Below are 13943 nucleotides of genomic sequence, written 5' to 3'. Positions count from 1 at the left end.
CTACCCCGGGCCCAGGAGTCTGGCCCTAACAGGTAAGTATTTGGGGTATGTAGCCTAGGCCTTTGGCCATAGGGAATAACGTCACTGCTAACGTCCTAACGTCCCAGGGGCGACTCCCATAGCAATATGGTAGAGTTGGAACTTAGTGCTCGCCATGGTTCTGGCACCTCAGCATGCGTTCCCCATAGTAACCACTAGACAGGGCTCTAGACTAACTTTTTGCACTGGTTGCACTGGTGCGCCTAACTTTTTTTCTTAGGTGCACCAGCACAAAAGTTAGGTGCACCCAAATTTTATCGCATCGCATTTAACACCGCAGTTTTACAAGTTCTAGTCTTACCTGTGAGGCATACAGTGGAACGGCACAATGTGGTCACCTGCCTCTTGCTGCAGAAGGGCTATGACACCCCCTTTGCTGCCCAAATTAACAGGACGCAGTGTCTCGTTCCCTACTCAGGGAACCATGGTTACATAAGTAACCTGAGACGTTTTTCTGAATTGCTAAAACACATTTCTTGAAACCATCACTCGTTTTCTAAAAACCTTAAACACAAATCCAAATACTCAAACTAAATTCACGAAATCTCTGACTCTTCTATCAAAATCAAACAATCACTGCAAAACCATTTCACTTGCACTCAAAATCAACTGGTGCTCTCAGATCACACACACGAGTCAATAAAATAAACACTACAGAGTCATCATTAGACACTACAGAGAAAAATGGAGAACACAGCATCCAGAACATTACAGAAAAAAAGTATGACCTTAATCCAATTGAAATTTTGTGGAAGGACCTAAAGCAAGCAGTTCATAGGAGGAAACCAACCAACATCACAGAGTTGAAGTGGTTCTGTACTGAGGAATGGGCTAAAATTCCTACAAGCCATTGTGCAGGACTGATTAGCCGTTACAAGAAACATTACTTGCAGTTATTGCTGCAAAAGGGGGTCACACCAGATACTCAAGCAAAGATTCACATACTTTTGCCACTCACAAATATTTAACACCAGATCATTTTTCTTAATAAATAAATGACAAGTATATATTTTTGTCTGCTTTGTTTGATTGGATTCTCTTTGTCTACTTTCAGGATTTGTATGAAAATCTAATTATGTTTTGGGTCATATTAATGCAGATCTATCTATCTATCTATCTATCTATCTATCTATCTATCTATCTATCTATTTATATATATTTGTAACTACATGCCCTGGACACTGTGTTCTCCATTTTTTGATGTAGTGTCTAATTAATGATCTGTAGTGTGTATATTATTGACTAATGTGTGTGATTTGAAAGCTTTGTTTGATTTTGAGTACAGTTTAAATGGTTTTGAAGTGATTGTTTGATTTTGCCAGAAGATCTCCAGTTCACCTGTCTGGTATGTCCTTGGATTGTGGGAGAAACCCAGAGGAAACTAACTTCAACACAGAGATAACATACAAACTCCACACAGAAAGGCCTCCTGGAGCAGCTGGGACTCCAATACTGCACATACCTCATTATACAAGACATGCTGTCGATGGTTTTTTTATTTTTTATTATTGCTTCAGAAAATTATGTTTTTATTTTATTTTTCACAAGTACATTTTGTAAATGTTGATGGGTTTTTGTTATTTTTGCTTTTGGTATGTAAAGAAATTGGGGGGGGATGCTGCTTTTCTCATTCATTCTTTGTGCTGTAATACAATCAGTAAAATGAAAAGATGTTATTCTTATCCAATAATGAAATAATTATGTGACAAATCATTCAAACTTCAAAGATAAAGGTTCATAGTTTATGTAATGCTCCTTGTTGTTAGTGTTTTTCAGATCAGTGTGTTATGAATGAAATGTATGTTTTCTGAATGAGAATTGTTGCCAGTGTTACGGTGAAACACACTTATTTTGAGACATATATGAAGTGTTTTGTTGGTCTGAGTTTTGAAACTGTTTGGCCAAGATTCATGTTGGTAATACAGCTGAACAGTTTTGAAAATGTGTCTTCAGTATTGAACAATGCTTGTTAGCAATTGAAAAAACTGTAAATACAATAACGTTGTTTTTTTTATTGTATCTACATGCACTGGACACTGTGTTCTCCATTTTCTGATGTAGTGTCTAATGAATGATCTGTAGTGTGTATATTATTGACTAATGTGTGTATGATTTGAAAGCTTTGTTTGATTTTGGGTACAGGTGAAATGGTTTTGAAGTGATTGTTTGATTTTGCCAGAAGAGTCAGGGGTTCTGTGAATTTAGTTTGAAGGTTTGGATTTGTGTTTTGGGTTTTGAGAAATTGAGTGATGGTTTCAAGAAATGTGTTTTAGCAATTCAGAAAAACTGTAATACAGCTCCTGTACAAGAATGAAGCTCAACATAAGCCTATACAATTTAAAGGGGAGATAACACACACAGTTTCACTTGTGTGTTAGTTTCATGTATCTCATGTTAATCTTGAGTACCTATAGAGTAGTACTGCATCCTTTATATCTCCAAAAAGTCTTTAGTTTTATCATATTTATAAAAGAAAGATACAGCTTTACGATTCTCTCCGGAAAAAGCCGAGCTCCTGGAGACACGCCGTGGGCGGAGCTAAAGATTGACGAGCACTTGAGCGCCGAATGCCAACAAAACAGACATTTGCAGTTCTAAATCATGACCGGGATCTTTTATATTCACCCAATCTCATGTTAATCTTGAGTACCTATAGAGTAGTACTGCATCCTTTATATCTCCAAAAAGTCTTTAGTTTTATCATATTTATAAAAGAAAGATACAGCTTTACGATTCTCTCCGGAAAAAGCCGAGCTCCTGGAGACACGCCGTGGGCGGAGCTAAAGATTGACGAGCACTTGAGCGCCGAATGCCAACAAAACAGACATTTGCAGTTCTAAATCATGACCGGGATCTTTTATAGCTGGGACCGCTCCATCTTTCAGTATCAAACGATGTGCAAATCCAGCATCGTTCTGGGCCAGTTCTAAATCATGACCGGGATCTTTTATAGCTGGGACCGCTCCATCTTTCAGTATCAAACGATGTGCAAATCCAGCATCGATCTGGGCCTTGCTTATAAAACGTTCGTCAACAAACACACTTGTGAAACTCCGTTGCTGCTCTGGAAAAACAAACTGTATCCACTGTTTACATAACGCTGGGTTCTTTAGGAAGCTGAACAAAGTTATCTTTCCCTTACAACCAAAAACACACTTCTTTGGAGACATTCTTCCTGAGCAAGCCCCGTGAAGCGCGTTGATTGAGTTTTTTTCTATCGTGATCAAAAGTGCACGGGAGAAATGCCCATATAAGGAGTTCCACCCTCGTCTAAGCTCAACATAAGCCTATACAATTTAAAGGGGAGATAACACACACAGTTTCACTTGTGTGTTAGTTTCATGTATCTCATGTTAATCTTGAGTACCTATAGAGTAGTACTGCATCCTTTATATCTCCAAAAAGTCTTTAGTTTTATCATATTTATAAAAGAAAGATACAGCTTTACGATTCTCTCCGGAAAAAGCCGAGCTCCTGGAGACACGCCGTGGGCGGAGCTAAAGATTGACGAGCACTTGAGCGCCGAATGCCAACAAAACAGACATTTGCAGTTCTAAATCATGACCGGGATCTTTTATAGCTGGGACCGCTCCATCTTTCAGTATCAAACGATGTGCAAATCCAGCATCGATCTGGGCCTTGCTTATAAAACGTTCGTCAACAAACACACTTGTGAAACTCCGTTGCTGCTCTGGAAAAACAAACTGTATCCACTGTTTACATAACGCTGGGTTCTTTAGGAAGCTGAACAAAGTTATCTTTCCCTTACAACCAAAAACACACTTCTTTGGAGACATTCTTCCTGAGCAAGCCCCGTGAAGCGCGTTGATTGAGTTTTTTTCTATCGTGATCAAAAGTGCACGGGAGAAATGCCCATATAAGGAGTTCCACCCTCGTCTACGTCATGAAGAGCCACGATCGAAAAAAACTCTCTGAAACTTGTAAGAACCCGGAAGTAAGATTTTTAGCACAGAAATACTCCGTGATACGTCCAAATTTTTTTTTTTTTTTTTTCCATGCTTAGCATGAGAATCCGACTCTTTAACAGTGTAAACAACTCTGAATGCATGAAACAGCATTGTACCCCCCCTTTAAATACCAATAAAATGGGTAACTATATATTTTTATCAGTGTTTTTTGATAAACATAACTCAATATAACATTGCCACTACATGAAAAGAGCTTTCACTGTTATAAAAATGCAGATTTGTGAGCATTAGTTGAACTGAAGGTGTCAGAATAAACTAGAAACACTCATTGTTATCATGTGGTGAATTCGGCTGATCGTGTAACAGCTGTGTCGTTATCAGTGCTCCTGCCGCAGCTCTGGAGAGGTGAACTGCTCTCGAACAAAGATTGCAGAATACACAAGACGTGTCACTCATATAGTTTTGAATGGGGAAAAATGCAACGCTCAATATGGCCGCTCTATTAAAGGAAGCCCTGCCTTCTGAATAAAAGAGTCAATTGATAAACGATAAAGTCATCGCATCACTGCAGCTGCCGTTAGAAGTCCCGGTTGCTATAGAAACAGTCAGCGTTCAGAGACGTGCGTTTAGGACTGTGCATGCGCACTGGCTGGTCTGGGGATCCCTGCCGATTATTATTATTATTATTATTATTTGCTTAAACCCTTTAAAATGGCTTTTTGGTTGTTTTTAGTCAGAACACATAAAGAAAACGACACACATACAGCAAGATAATATAACTTCACTTACCTGGCCTATCACTTGAAGCAAACATCCATCCCTTCTTAAAAGTCTGTGTTAAAAGAGAGCTGCCTGTTGTGTTATTTAAAGGGGTCATATGATGTTGCTACAAAGAACATTATTTTGTGTATTTGGTGTAATGAAATATGTACATGCGGTTTCAGGTTTAAATAACACACACAGTTTCACTTGTGTGTTAGTTTCATGTATCTCATGTTAATCTTGAGTACCTATAGAGTAGTACTGCATCCTTTATATCTCCAAAAAGTCTTTAGTTTTATCATATTTATAAAAGAAAGATACAGCTTTACGATTCTCTCCGGAAAAAGCCGAGCTCCTGGAGACACGCCGTGGGCGGAGCTAAAGATTGACGAGCACTTGAGCGCCGAATGCCAACAAAACAGACATTTGCAGTTCTAAATCATGACCGGGATCTTTTATAGCTGGGACCGCTCCATCTTTCAGTATCAAACGATGTGCAAATCCAGCATCGATCTGGGCCTTGCTTATAAAACGTTCGTCAACAAACACACTTGTGAAACTCCGTTGCTGCTCTGGAAAAACAAACTGTATCCACTGTTTACATAACGCTGGGTTCTTTAGGAAGCTGAACAAAGTTATCTTTCCCTTACAACCAAAAACACACTTCTTTGGAGACATTCTTCCTGAGCAAGCCCCGTGAAGCGCGTTGATTGAGTTTTTTTCTATCGTGATCAAAAGTGCACGGGAGAAATGCCCATATAAGGAGTTCCACCCTCGTCTACGTCATGAAGAGCCACGATCGAAAAAAACTCTCTGAAACTTGTAAGAACCCGGAAGTAAGATTTTTAGCACAGAAATACTCCGTGATACGTCCAATTTTTTTTTTTTTTTTTTTCCATGCTTAGCATGAGAATCCGACTCTTTAACAGTGTAAACAACTCTGAATGCATGAAACAGCATTGTACCCCCCCTTTAAATACCAATAAAATGGGTAACTATATATTTTTATCAGTGTTTTTTGATAAACATAACTCAATATAACATTGCCACTACATGAAAAGAGCTTTCACTGTTATAAAAATGCAGATTTGTGAGCATTAGTTGAACTGAAGGTGTCAGAATAAACTAGAAACACTCATTGTTATCATGTGGTGAATTCGGCTGATCGTGTAACAGCTGTGTCGTTATCAGTGCTCCTGCCGCAGCTCTGGAGAGGTGAACTGCTCTCGAACAAAGATTGCAGAATACACAAGACGTGTCACTCATATAGTTTTGAATGGGGAAAAATGCAACGCTCAATATGGCCGCTCTATTAAAGGAAGCCCTGCCTTCTGAATAAAAGAGTCAATTGATAAACGATAAAGTCATCGCATCACTGCAGCTGCCGTTAGAAGTCCCGGTTGCTATAGAAACAGTCAGCGTTCAGAGACGTGCGTTTAGGACTGTGCATGCGCACTGGCTGGTCTGGGGATCCCTGCCGATTATTATTATTATTATTATTATTTGCTTAAACCCTTTAAAATGGCTTTTTGGTTGTTTTTAGTCAGAACACATAAAGAAAACGACACACATACAGCAAGATAATATAACTTCACTTACCTGGCCTATCACTTGAAGCAAACATCCATCCCTTCTTAAAAGTCTGTGTTAAAAGAGAGCTGCCTGTTGTGTTATTTAAAGGGGTCATATGATGTTGCTACAAAGAACATTATTTTGTGTATTTGGTGTAATGAAATATGTACATGCGGTTTCAGGTTTAAAAAAAGACATTATTTTCCACATACTGTACATTATTGTTGCTCTTCTATGCCCGCCTTTCTGAAACACGTCGATTTTTACAAAGCTCATCGGTCTGAAAAGCGAGGTGTGCTCTGATTGGCCAGCTATCCAGTGCGTTATGATTGGCCGAATACCTCAAGCGTGTGACAGAAATGTTACACCCCTTACCATATTGTGATGCCCTGTCCGGCCGGAGCGATGAGACAAAAACATTAAAACCCATTATAAACGAGGCATTTGTTGCATCCAGTGGGGACATAATTATGGATTATAATGACTTATACTGTTGCGCCGTGCAAACATAAAACTATGTCTGCAGTTGTGATCGGAGAAATGACAAACAAGCGCTACTCTACACTGCCCAAAACTCGCATTTGAATCATCAGTGGCAAATCCTTTAAATGAAAACGTACTTACAGTCTGTGAGTCAGAACAGCCGGCATTGTAGTCTACTCTCCCAGGATCAGGAAACAGTCCTCCATAAAATGTGCTGCACACATCTGAATATTTGGGTTGAACTGTTCTAGAACAGTGTTGTAAATACAACTTAATCAGTGGTTAAGTTGTAAATACGAAGGAGCGGCCGGTGGGCTTGCGGCAACCACATGTGATGAGCCGGGCTGTACTCCGCTTCGTCCACGGTGAAAGCCGATCCGGCGATCCACAGCACTAAGTTGATGTATTTCCTCAGCGACCAGCACTGATCAGCTCCAGGCATGATGAAGCAGATATCGTCCTCTTTTGGAAGACCAAACAAAGTAGTTTCGCTTTCACAACGAAACACACAACGCCTGTTGACACACAAAGCGACAATAAAAGTTACGCCTTCTTTCTTTGCGTGAACATTTGGGCGGCGTTATGCAAATCTTCCCACATCGTGACGTAGACACGTGGGGGGCATGTTAGAACGAGCCGATTTAGGTAGGCATGGTTGACTCTTAACTTTTATAAAGAATATCTCTTTGGATTTGAGACTTCAGTCTTTGCAACTTTACAGATTTTATTTATGCACCAAGAGCTTGTAACACTTCAAAGAGAAAGGAAAAATTGAAATCGCATCATATGACCCCTTTAATTAAACCGACTGTAGCCTATATCCATCTTAGGCGTGTTCTCCCTTTATTTTTAATTTGCATAGGCCTATATACTGCTTGAATGACAGCTTGGTAAATCTGTTGGCAATCAAATATTCAATATCGCTACTCATCATAAGTATTTGGCTTGGTACATTATCAGCGCAGCGGCAGACGTTCAAACTAATATCACGTAATTTACATCTCTATGATGATTGGTTGGGAGGCTAGCCTCCCTTGCGAGGTTTCTTTTCTCAACACTCCTCAGCGCTGAAAGTGAACACTCGATGGTGATTGCCATTTTTTTTTACCAACGGAGGCACGAAAGCTCAGCTCTCCCCTGGCCTCCCCCTCCCCTTCTCTATCATAGCGGTTGAATAACATCAGCAGATTCGACACATTCACGATAGAAAAGCAGTGCTTTCCAACTTCAGTGACATGTTATGGTATTACAGCTGTGAAATTACAAACAAAAAATACACATTCTGAGACATGAACTGAAATGAATTGTGAATTTTATTAACATTAAATCGTCCTCCCATTTTAACCTTAAAAATGTTGGGGAAGCTGTACCTCCCCTGCCTCCCCCGATGAGCTGCCACTGTTTCAGACAACTCAAAATTCAGATTTTTCCCACCTCCTACTTGGAAATAACGTCTGGAACACTGCTTGAAGTCGGATATCTGACCTGTGAACTCGGGGGAGATCGATCAACCCCGACCTCAGTAAGAAACATCATTTGACGTCATTGTTTCCAACGAGCAAAGTGTGGAGCTACCTTATGTCAAACTTAAAAACATTAGACATTAAGTTTATAAAATGATACCTTAATTTTAGATGTCACAACCTGTGACATTGCCACGACGTAGATTTTAAATGATGATGAAAATAGCTCAAAAAGCTCAAAATTAGCCTTTTTTTTTTCGTTAAAGCTAACAGTTGCTAACATTGTCTTAAATGACGTTCAACAAACATAAATCTGTTAAAATCTCAGAAAATTTAGTTTAGGGTTTCATGACCCTTTAAAATGTTGCTCCGCCATGACAGTAGCTGATCTGAAAGAGAAAAGTTTCCGTACAAGACATTTAACTTAACTGCCACTTCCCACAATGCTGAAAGTGCAATGCAAACTTGCGGTCTAATGGAACGCATTGTTATTGTGAACATTATTTTTAAGTTTAAGAGATCATAGGATGAGACAGCTATAAAGTTTTCAAATCTCCATAAAGAATCAAACAAAAATGTTCAGGCTTGCACAGTATACGTCTGATTTGCGTAAGAGTAAATTTCAGATAGGCCACATGTAGTCAATGCTCAATTACTGTTAACTAAAGATGAGAAATTAACAGTCACATGCTTGTTTTGGAGTTTATTCTTTGTGCCACTGCTGTTAGTGTGAATGATCTCCACTTTCAATTTACCATCAGAAGTGTTTATGACAGATCAGATGTGAGCTTGCAACTGCATTTCAGTCGAGTTATTTTTGTTTTAATGTATCTGTGAGTCAATTAATTGTGTCGTAAAAGGCCACCATAAACTGTGTGCTGAAGTTAATGAGTCTGACATTATCACATCATTACACCAGCTGGCATAAAGCAGCATGTGTTGTTTGTCATAATATGGCATACCATGCTTAGCAGTTATTGGCTGTTTACATTAGCGACTTTCTGAAGAACTTCAGAAACGTGAATTTGAATTTCTCAGCAGTCTTCATGAGTCAGATTTTGTGCCATGTCTAGTGCTGTATGAGATTTTGAGATCTGTAACCATGATTTTGATACTTACCAGAATTATTACTTGGGGTGGTTGGTAGGGCATTAGTATTTTCACCAACAAAAAAATGGTTTTAATCCAGTTATTTTTATATTTTGCTGTAGTATCAGCAGGAAATATCAGTTTACATTTCCTAACATTCCTTTTGCCATTTTATATACATATACAGTATATATATATATATATATATATATATATATACACATATACAGGTGGTTTTATTAATAAAATACATTACATTACATTTCTCAGCAACGTTGTGGTAAAATCGCAGTTTTTTCATTGTTTGTAGAGAGAGATGCACAGATGCAGTTAACTCACACACGCAACTTTACTCTCTCTCTCTCTCTCTCTCTCTCTCAAAATAGCCATATTTGAGGAAACAAGTCGAGTAATTTGCATCACTAGATATAGATTTCAGTCATTTAACATTTCTATCGCAAAACAGTTGACTAATATTAGATTATTTGCTACTTCCACCTTACCACACTCTTTCAACTTGTCCCCCTCAATGTTTATGGTGGTTACGGCCCTGATTTGGAATATCAATTACAATTGCTCACATGATCAAACTGTCCAATTCAGAAGCGGAAATCCTACTGTAAGGTCAAAAATTATCAAAGACTTCTGCTTTCCTGTCCCAAACCTATCTTCAGTAACAAAAGGGCCATTTGGCATTCCTGAAGGCACAGAAATGCTGATATCGATCAAGGCCTGTAGGCCAACATGTGTATACATCGGGGGTCTGCTAATTGTCAGACCTTTTGCCCAGTGGGTGAAGTTGTAATCTGCTGATTGGTCAGTTTGAATGTCTCACATTTGGTTTTTAGTCACATGGTCAAGGAAGGGATAAAAGAGGACTGTAACTGTTGCTCTGGGTCTTTCCTTTGCTACCTCTTTTTCTTTGCTCTCTCTTTCTTTTGCTGCCTCTCTCTTCTTGGGGCTCTCCCCTCTCTCTCTCTCTCTCTCTCTCAGGTAATATTTTACATACATGCTGGGTACAATTCATTGTTTATGTTTTACCATCCTTCATCTATTTTGTAACCAATTCAAGTGTAACCATAACAAAATATTGTTATTAAACCATTTCAATTATTAATTATCTGCTAACTAGTCTTGATTCAAGGTTAATATTAAAGTGCTACCTATTGCAATACAATAGTCACACAATAGCAACGCTCTCCCACATATGTAGCTATTCTAACTGCACTTATTTCCGTCGTTGGTATAAGTGGCAGTGGGTGGTAATAGACTAGAAATGTACAGTTTTATACCATCGTGCTGATAACGTTTCTTTAGTCATTCGGCAATCCTACAGCCTGAACCACCGTAGGAAAACCATCCTTACAGATGGTGCCGAAACCCGGGATCCCTAGCAGTGAGTTTTCTGAAATTTACTTTGGTCAGTCATCAGAATGAGGATTTTTTTCACAGTTGATCTTGTGAATGGATTAAAGCTGGCCTTCTGACCATGGAGTGGGTAAGTATGTTTTCATTCTCCATTTTGCATGGTATAGAAATTAGAAGGTTGTAATTAGCTTCAATTGTCCCATTACTGTACACTTCGAGAACATTCAGACTCATCAGGGATGGAAGGGAAAATATCTGACAGTGACGTATTGTTTGCTTTATGGAGCAAAAAGGTTAAACCTAACTTGAGCAAATTCAGAATACAAGATCTTAATTCAGATGAGAGAATGCTTACATGGTGGAACATACTTGGTAAACATGAAAAGAAATCAAAACAAGGTGAAATAATTGAGGCTTTAAACTACATGCGTTGTATAAGGCTAAGTGAGTTAACAATGTGTCTAACTTTAAGTATAGATGCTAAATGTGAAGAACTGCATTCTAAAAATACAGAGGCACAAAAGTCAGAAGCTAAGATTCAAGATCTTCAATTGCAGCTAGATAACTTACTAGCTGAGCAGTTAATCCTAACTGAAAAGTGTAAAAATCACAAGGACATCATTGCAGATCTCAAGGCTAAGCTTAAGGCACAAGAGTCCATGTCTCCCAAAACGCTTAACAGCGATGGGGCTAAAAAGCATGTTCACTTCTTAGAGGAAATTACTTGCTGTGATAATTCTGGAATGATTTGTTCAGAGGAAGCATGTGCCACTGCTCAAAAAAGTGTGCCGATTTCAGTTCTTAAGGTGATGCAGCACCGTAATAGCGCAGAGTCGTGGACCAGAACGCATGGTGTGAAGGAAGCATTAGAGAGTCATGAAAATCCTCAAACTTCAGGAGAACACAGCAAACAACCCTGTGGCAAAGATAGCAGGTTTTGTGGTTATTGTCACAAAATAGGCCATACAGAGGAAACATGCTGGTCACTAGGTAGGGGTAGACCTCCACCTTATTTTCAGAAAGATAGGAAACCACTTTCTAAAGGCAGATATCAATGCTCATTTGCAGGTAAAACTCTTAGTGAGTTGACTGCATTGTTCATGCAAGGCCTCCAGCTATTGACTTCACTTGCTAGTGGGTTAGCAGCTTAATAGCAATGAGTTTAATATGTAAACATCCACATTTCAGTTATGCTGTTTGTATTTTCAAATTCGTAATTGTGCTTAAGACATTGTGCACATAGAACACACAGTATAGTTGTTTGTGCTACTACATGTACACATAGACTATTTGGGTTTATTCTTTAAAAAAAACACATGACTGCTTTACTGTAAGTGTGTGAAACACTTAGGTTAAAGGTTGTAGATGCTACATGCATACTAGACCATGTGTCTTGTGTAAAATTGGAATAACTGTAATACTGGAATTACATAGCGATTTCAAGTTGCATGTGTGTCTATGTTGAATTTGTTTGTCTCCTGAGTGGTACACTCTGCTATTTTCCATATAGCTGCAGTTAAGCCATGTACAGGAGCATAGAATTGCCATGTGGCCACAGTGTGATTCACAATTGTCTTATCAATGAAAATGCTTTCCTCACAACAGGATTCAGCTCTGAACTTTGCACTTTATCATGCTCCTTAACAAAAAACATTGGTATGGAAGTATTTTGAGCCAGATCACACCTCATACCTCACATTCTCAGGCTGGCTCCCTGTTACAACAGGGCCAAATTTGCATCACAATTGTAAAACTTGCTTGCCTTTGTTTGGAGCATGATTACACTGACACATAGCCACAGCTAAATGCAGACACACATACTACCATTTGATCTTCACACACAGAGTCAAATCTACATCTGTCTGATACTGCCTCATATAATGTTAAGTCTGTACATCTTGACTGTATTATAATTGTGAATTTCATCCAATTATTGTTTGTTTTTGTTTCTTTGGGTTTACCTAATTACTTAGCTATCATCTCACCAAGTTTCAAATGTAAATTAGTATTTCTCACTTTTGCCTAAGTACAAACATTTTCATTGATATATCATGTGACTAATTTGATTTGTTTATTTGTATGTTGTCCATTTCAGTTGAAACAAAGATTGTTTTTGGAAAATTTAATCTCTGTATTTGGTTACACTGAATATTTTGCTTATACTCTTATTGATGAAGGGGGGTGTTAAAACCAGCAATTGTTGATTTTATTATAATGCAATTTATTTGAATGTTTCCAAAAACAGTGTAAGAGCTTTTCAGATCATCTTTTGTTCTCACCTTGACATCTTTTTAAGTACATCGATTTAAGGGCTTTTTGCCAGAGACAAATTCAATCTGACCACATCAAACCAAATGACAAATGCCATGTATACTTTTGCTGGTTGTTGTGCCATATGTTCTTTTGAAATCACAGGATTCCCGCTGCACAAGTTCACATCCTGTGTCCTGCCTCAGAAAGAGGGACAAGCGGATTCTACCATGTTCAGTGCCTGTTCTTGTGGAGGTGTGAAGTATTCAATGGGTGTTTTGCATATCTATGAAGGGTGCAACACCATTCGATGAAGATCTCTCACACAGGGCTGAAAGGAGAACAAAGACTGACCAGCTGCAACTGCAACAAATCTGGACCAGAAGACTGAAGATGACATCTGCACAGAACAGAAAACATGTTTCTATGGACTGTGTCACCTTTTGCCTCTTAAAGTGTGGCCAACGGTGCCAAGGGGCGACTTTGTAAGGTCAAAAATTATCAAAGATTTCTGCTTTCCTGTCCCAAACCTATCTTCAGTAACAAAAGGGCCATTTGGAATTCCTGAAGGCACAGAGGTGCTGATAGTGATCAAGGCCTGTAGGCCAACATGTGTATACACCGGGGGTCTGCTAATTGTCACACCTTTTGCCCAGTGGGTGAAGTTATAATCTGCTGATTGGTCAGTTTGAATGTCTCACATTTGGTTTTTAGTCACATGGTCAAGGAAGGGATAAAAGAGGACTGTAACTGTTGCTCTGTCTCTTTCCTTGGCTGGCTCTCTTCTTGGGTCTCTGCCCTCTCTCCCTCTTTTTCTTCCTCTCTCTATCTCTTTCTCTCAGGTAATAGTTTACATGTTGGGTACAATTAACTATGCTTTACCATCCTTCATCTATTTTGTAACCAATTCAAGTGTAACCATAACAAAATATTGTTATTAAACCATTTCAATTATTAATTATGTGCTAACTAGTCTTGATTCAAGGTT

The sequence above is a fragment of the Sinocyclocheilus grahami genome, unplaced genomic scaffold, assembly GCF_001515645.1.
Source record: "Sinocyclocheilus grahami isolate Dianchi unplaced genomic scaffold, SAMN03320097.WGS_v1.1 scaffold317.1, whole genome shotgun sequence".
NCBI classification, from domain to species: domain Eukaryota; kingdom Metazoa; phylum Chordata; class Actinopteri; order Cypriniformes; family Cyprinidae; genus Sinocyclocheilus; species Sinocyclocheilus grahami.
The sequence above is the reverse complement of the archived record's forward strand: the minus strand, read 5'-3'. Positions refer to the sequence as shown.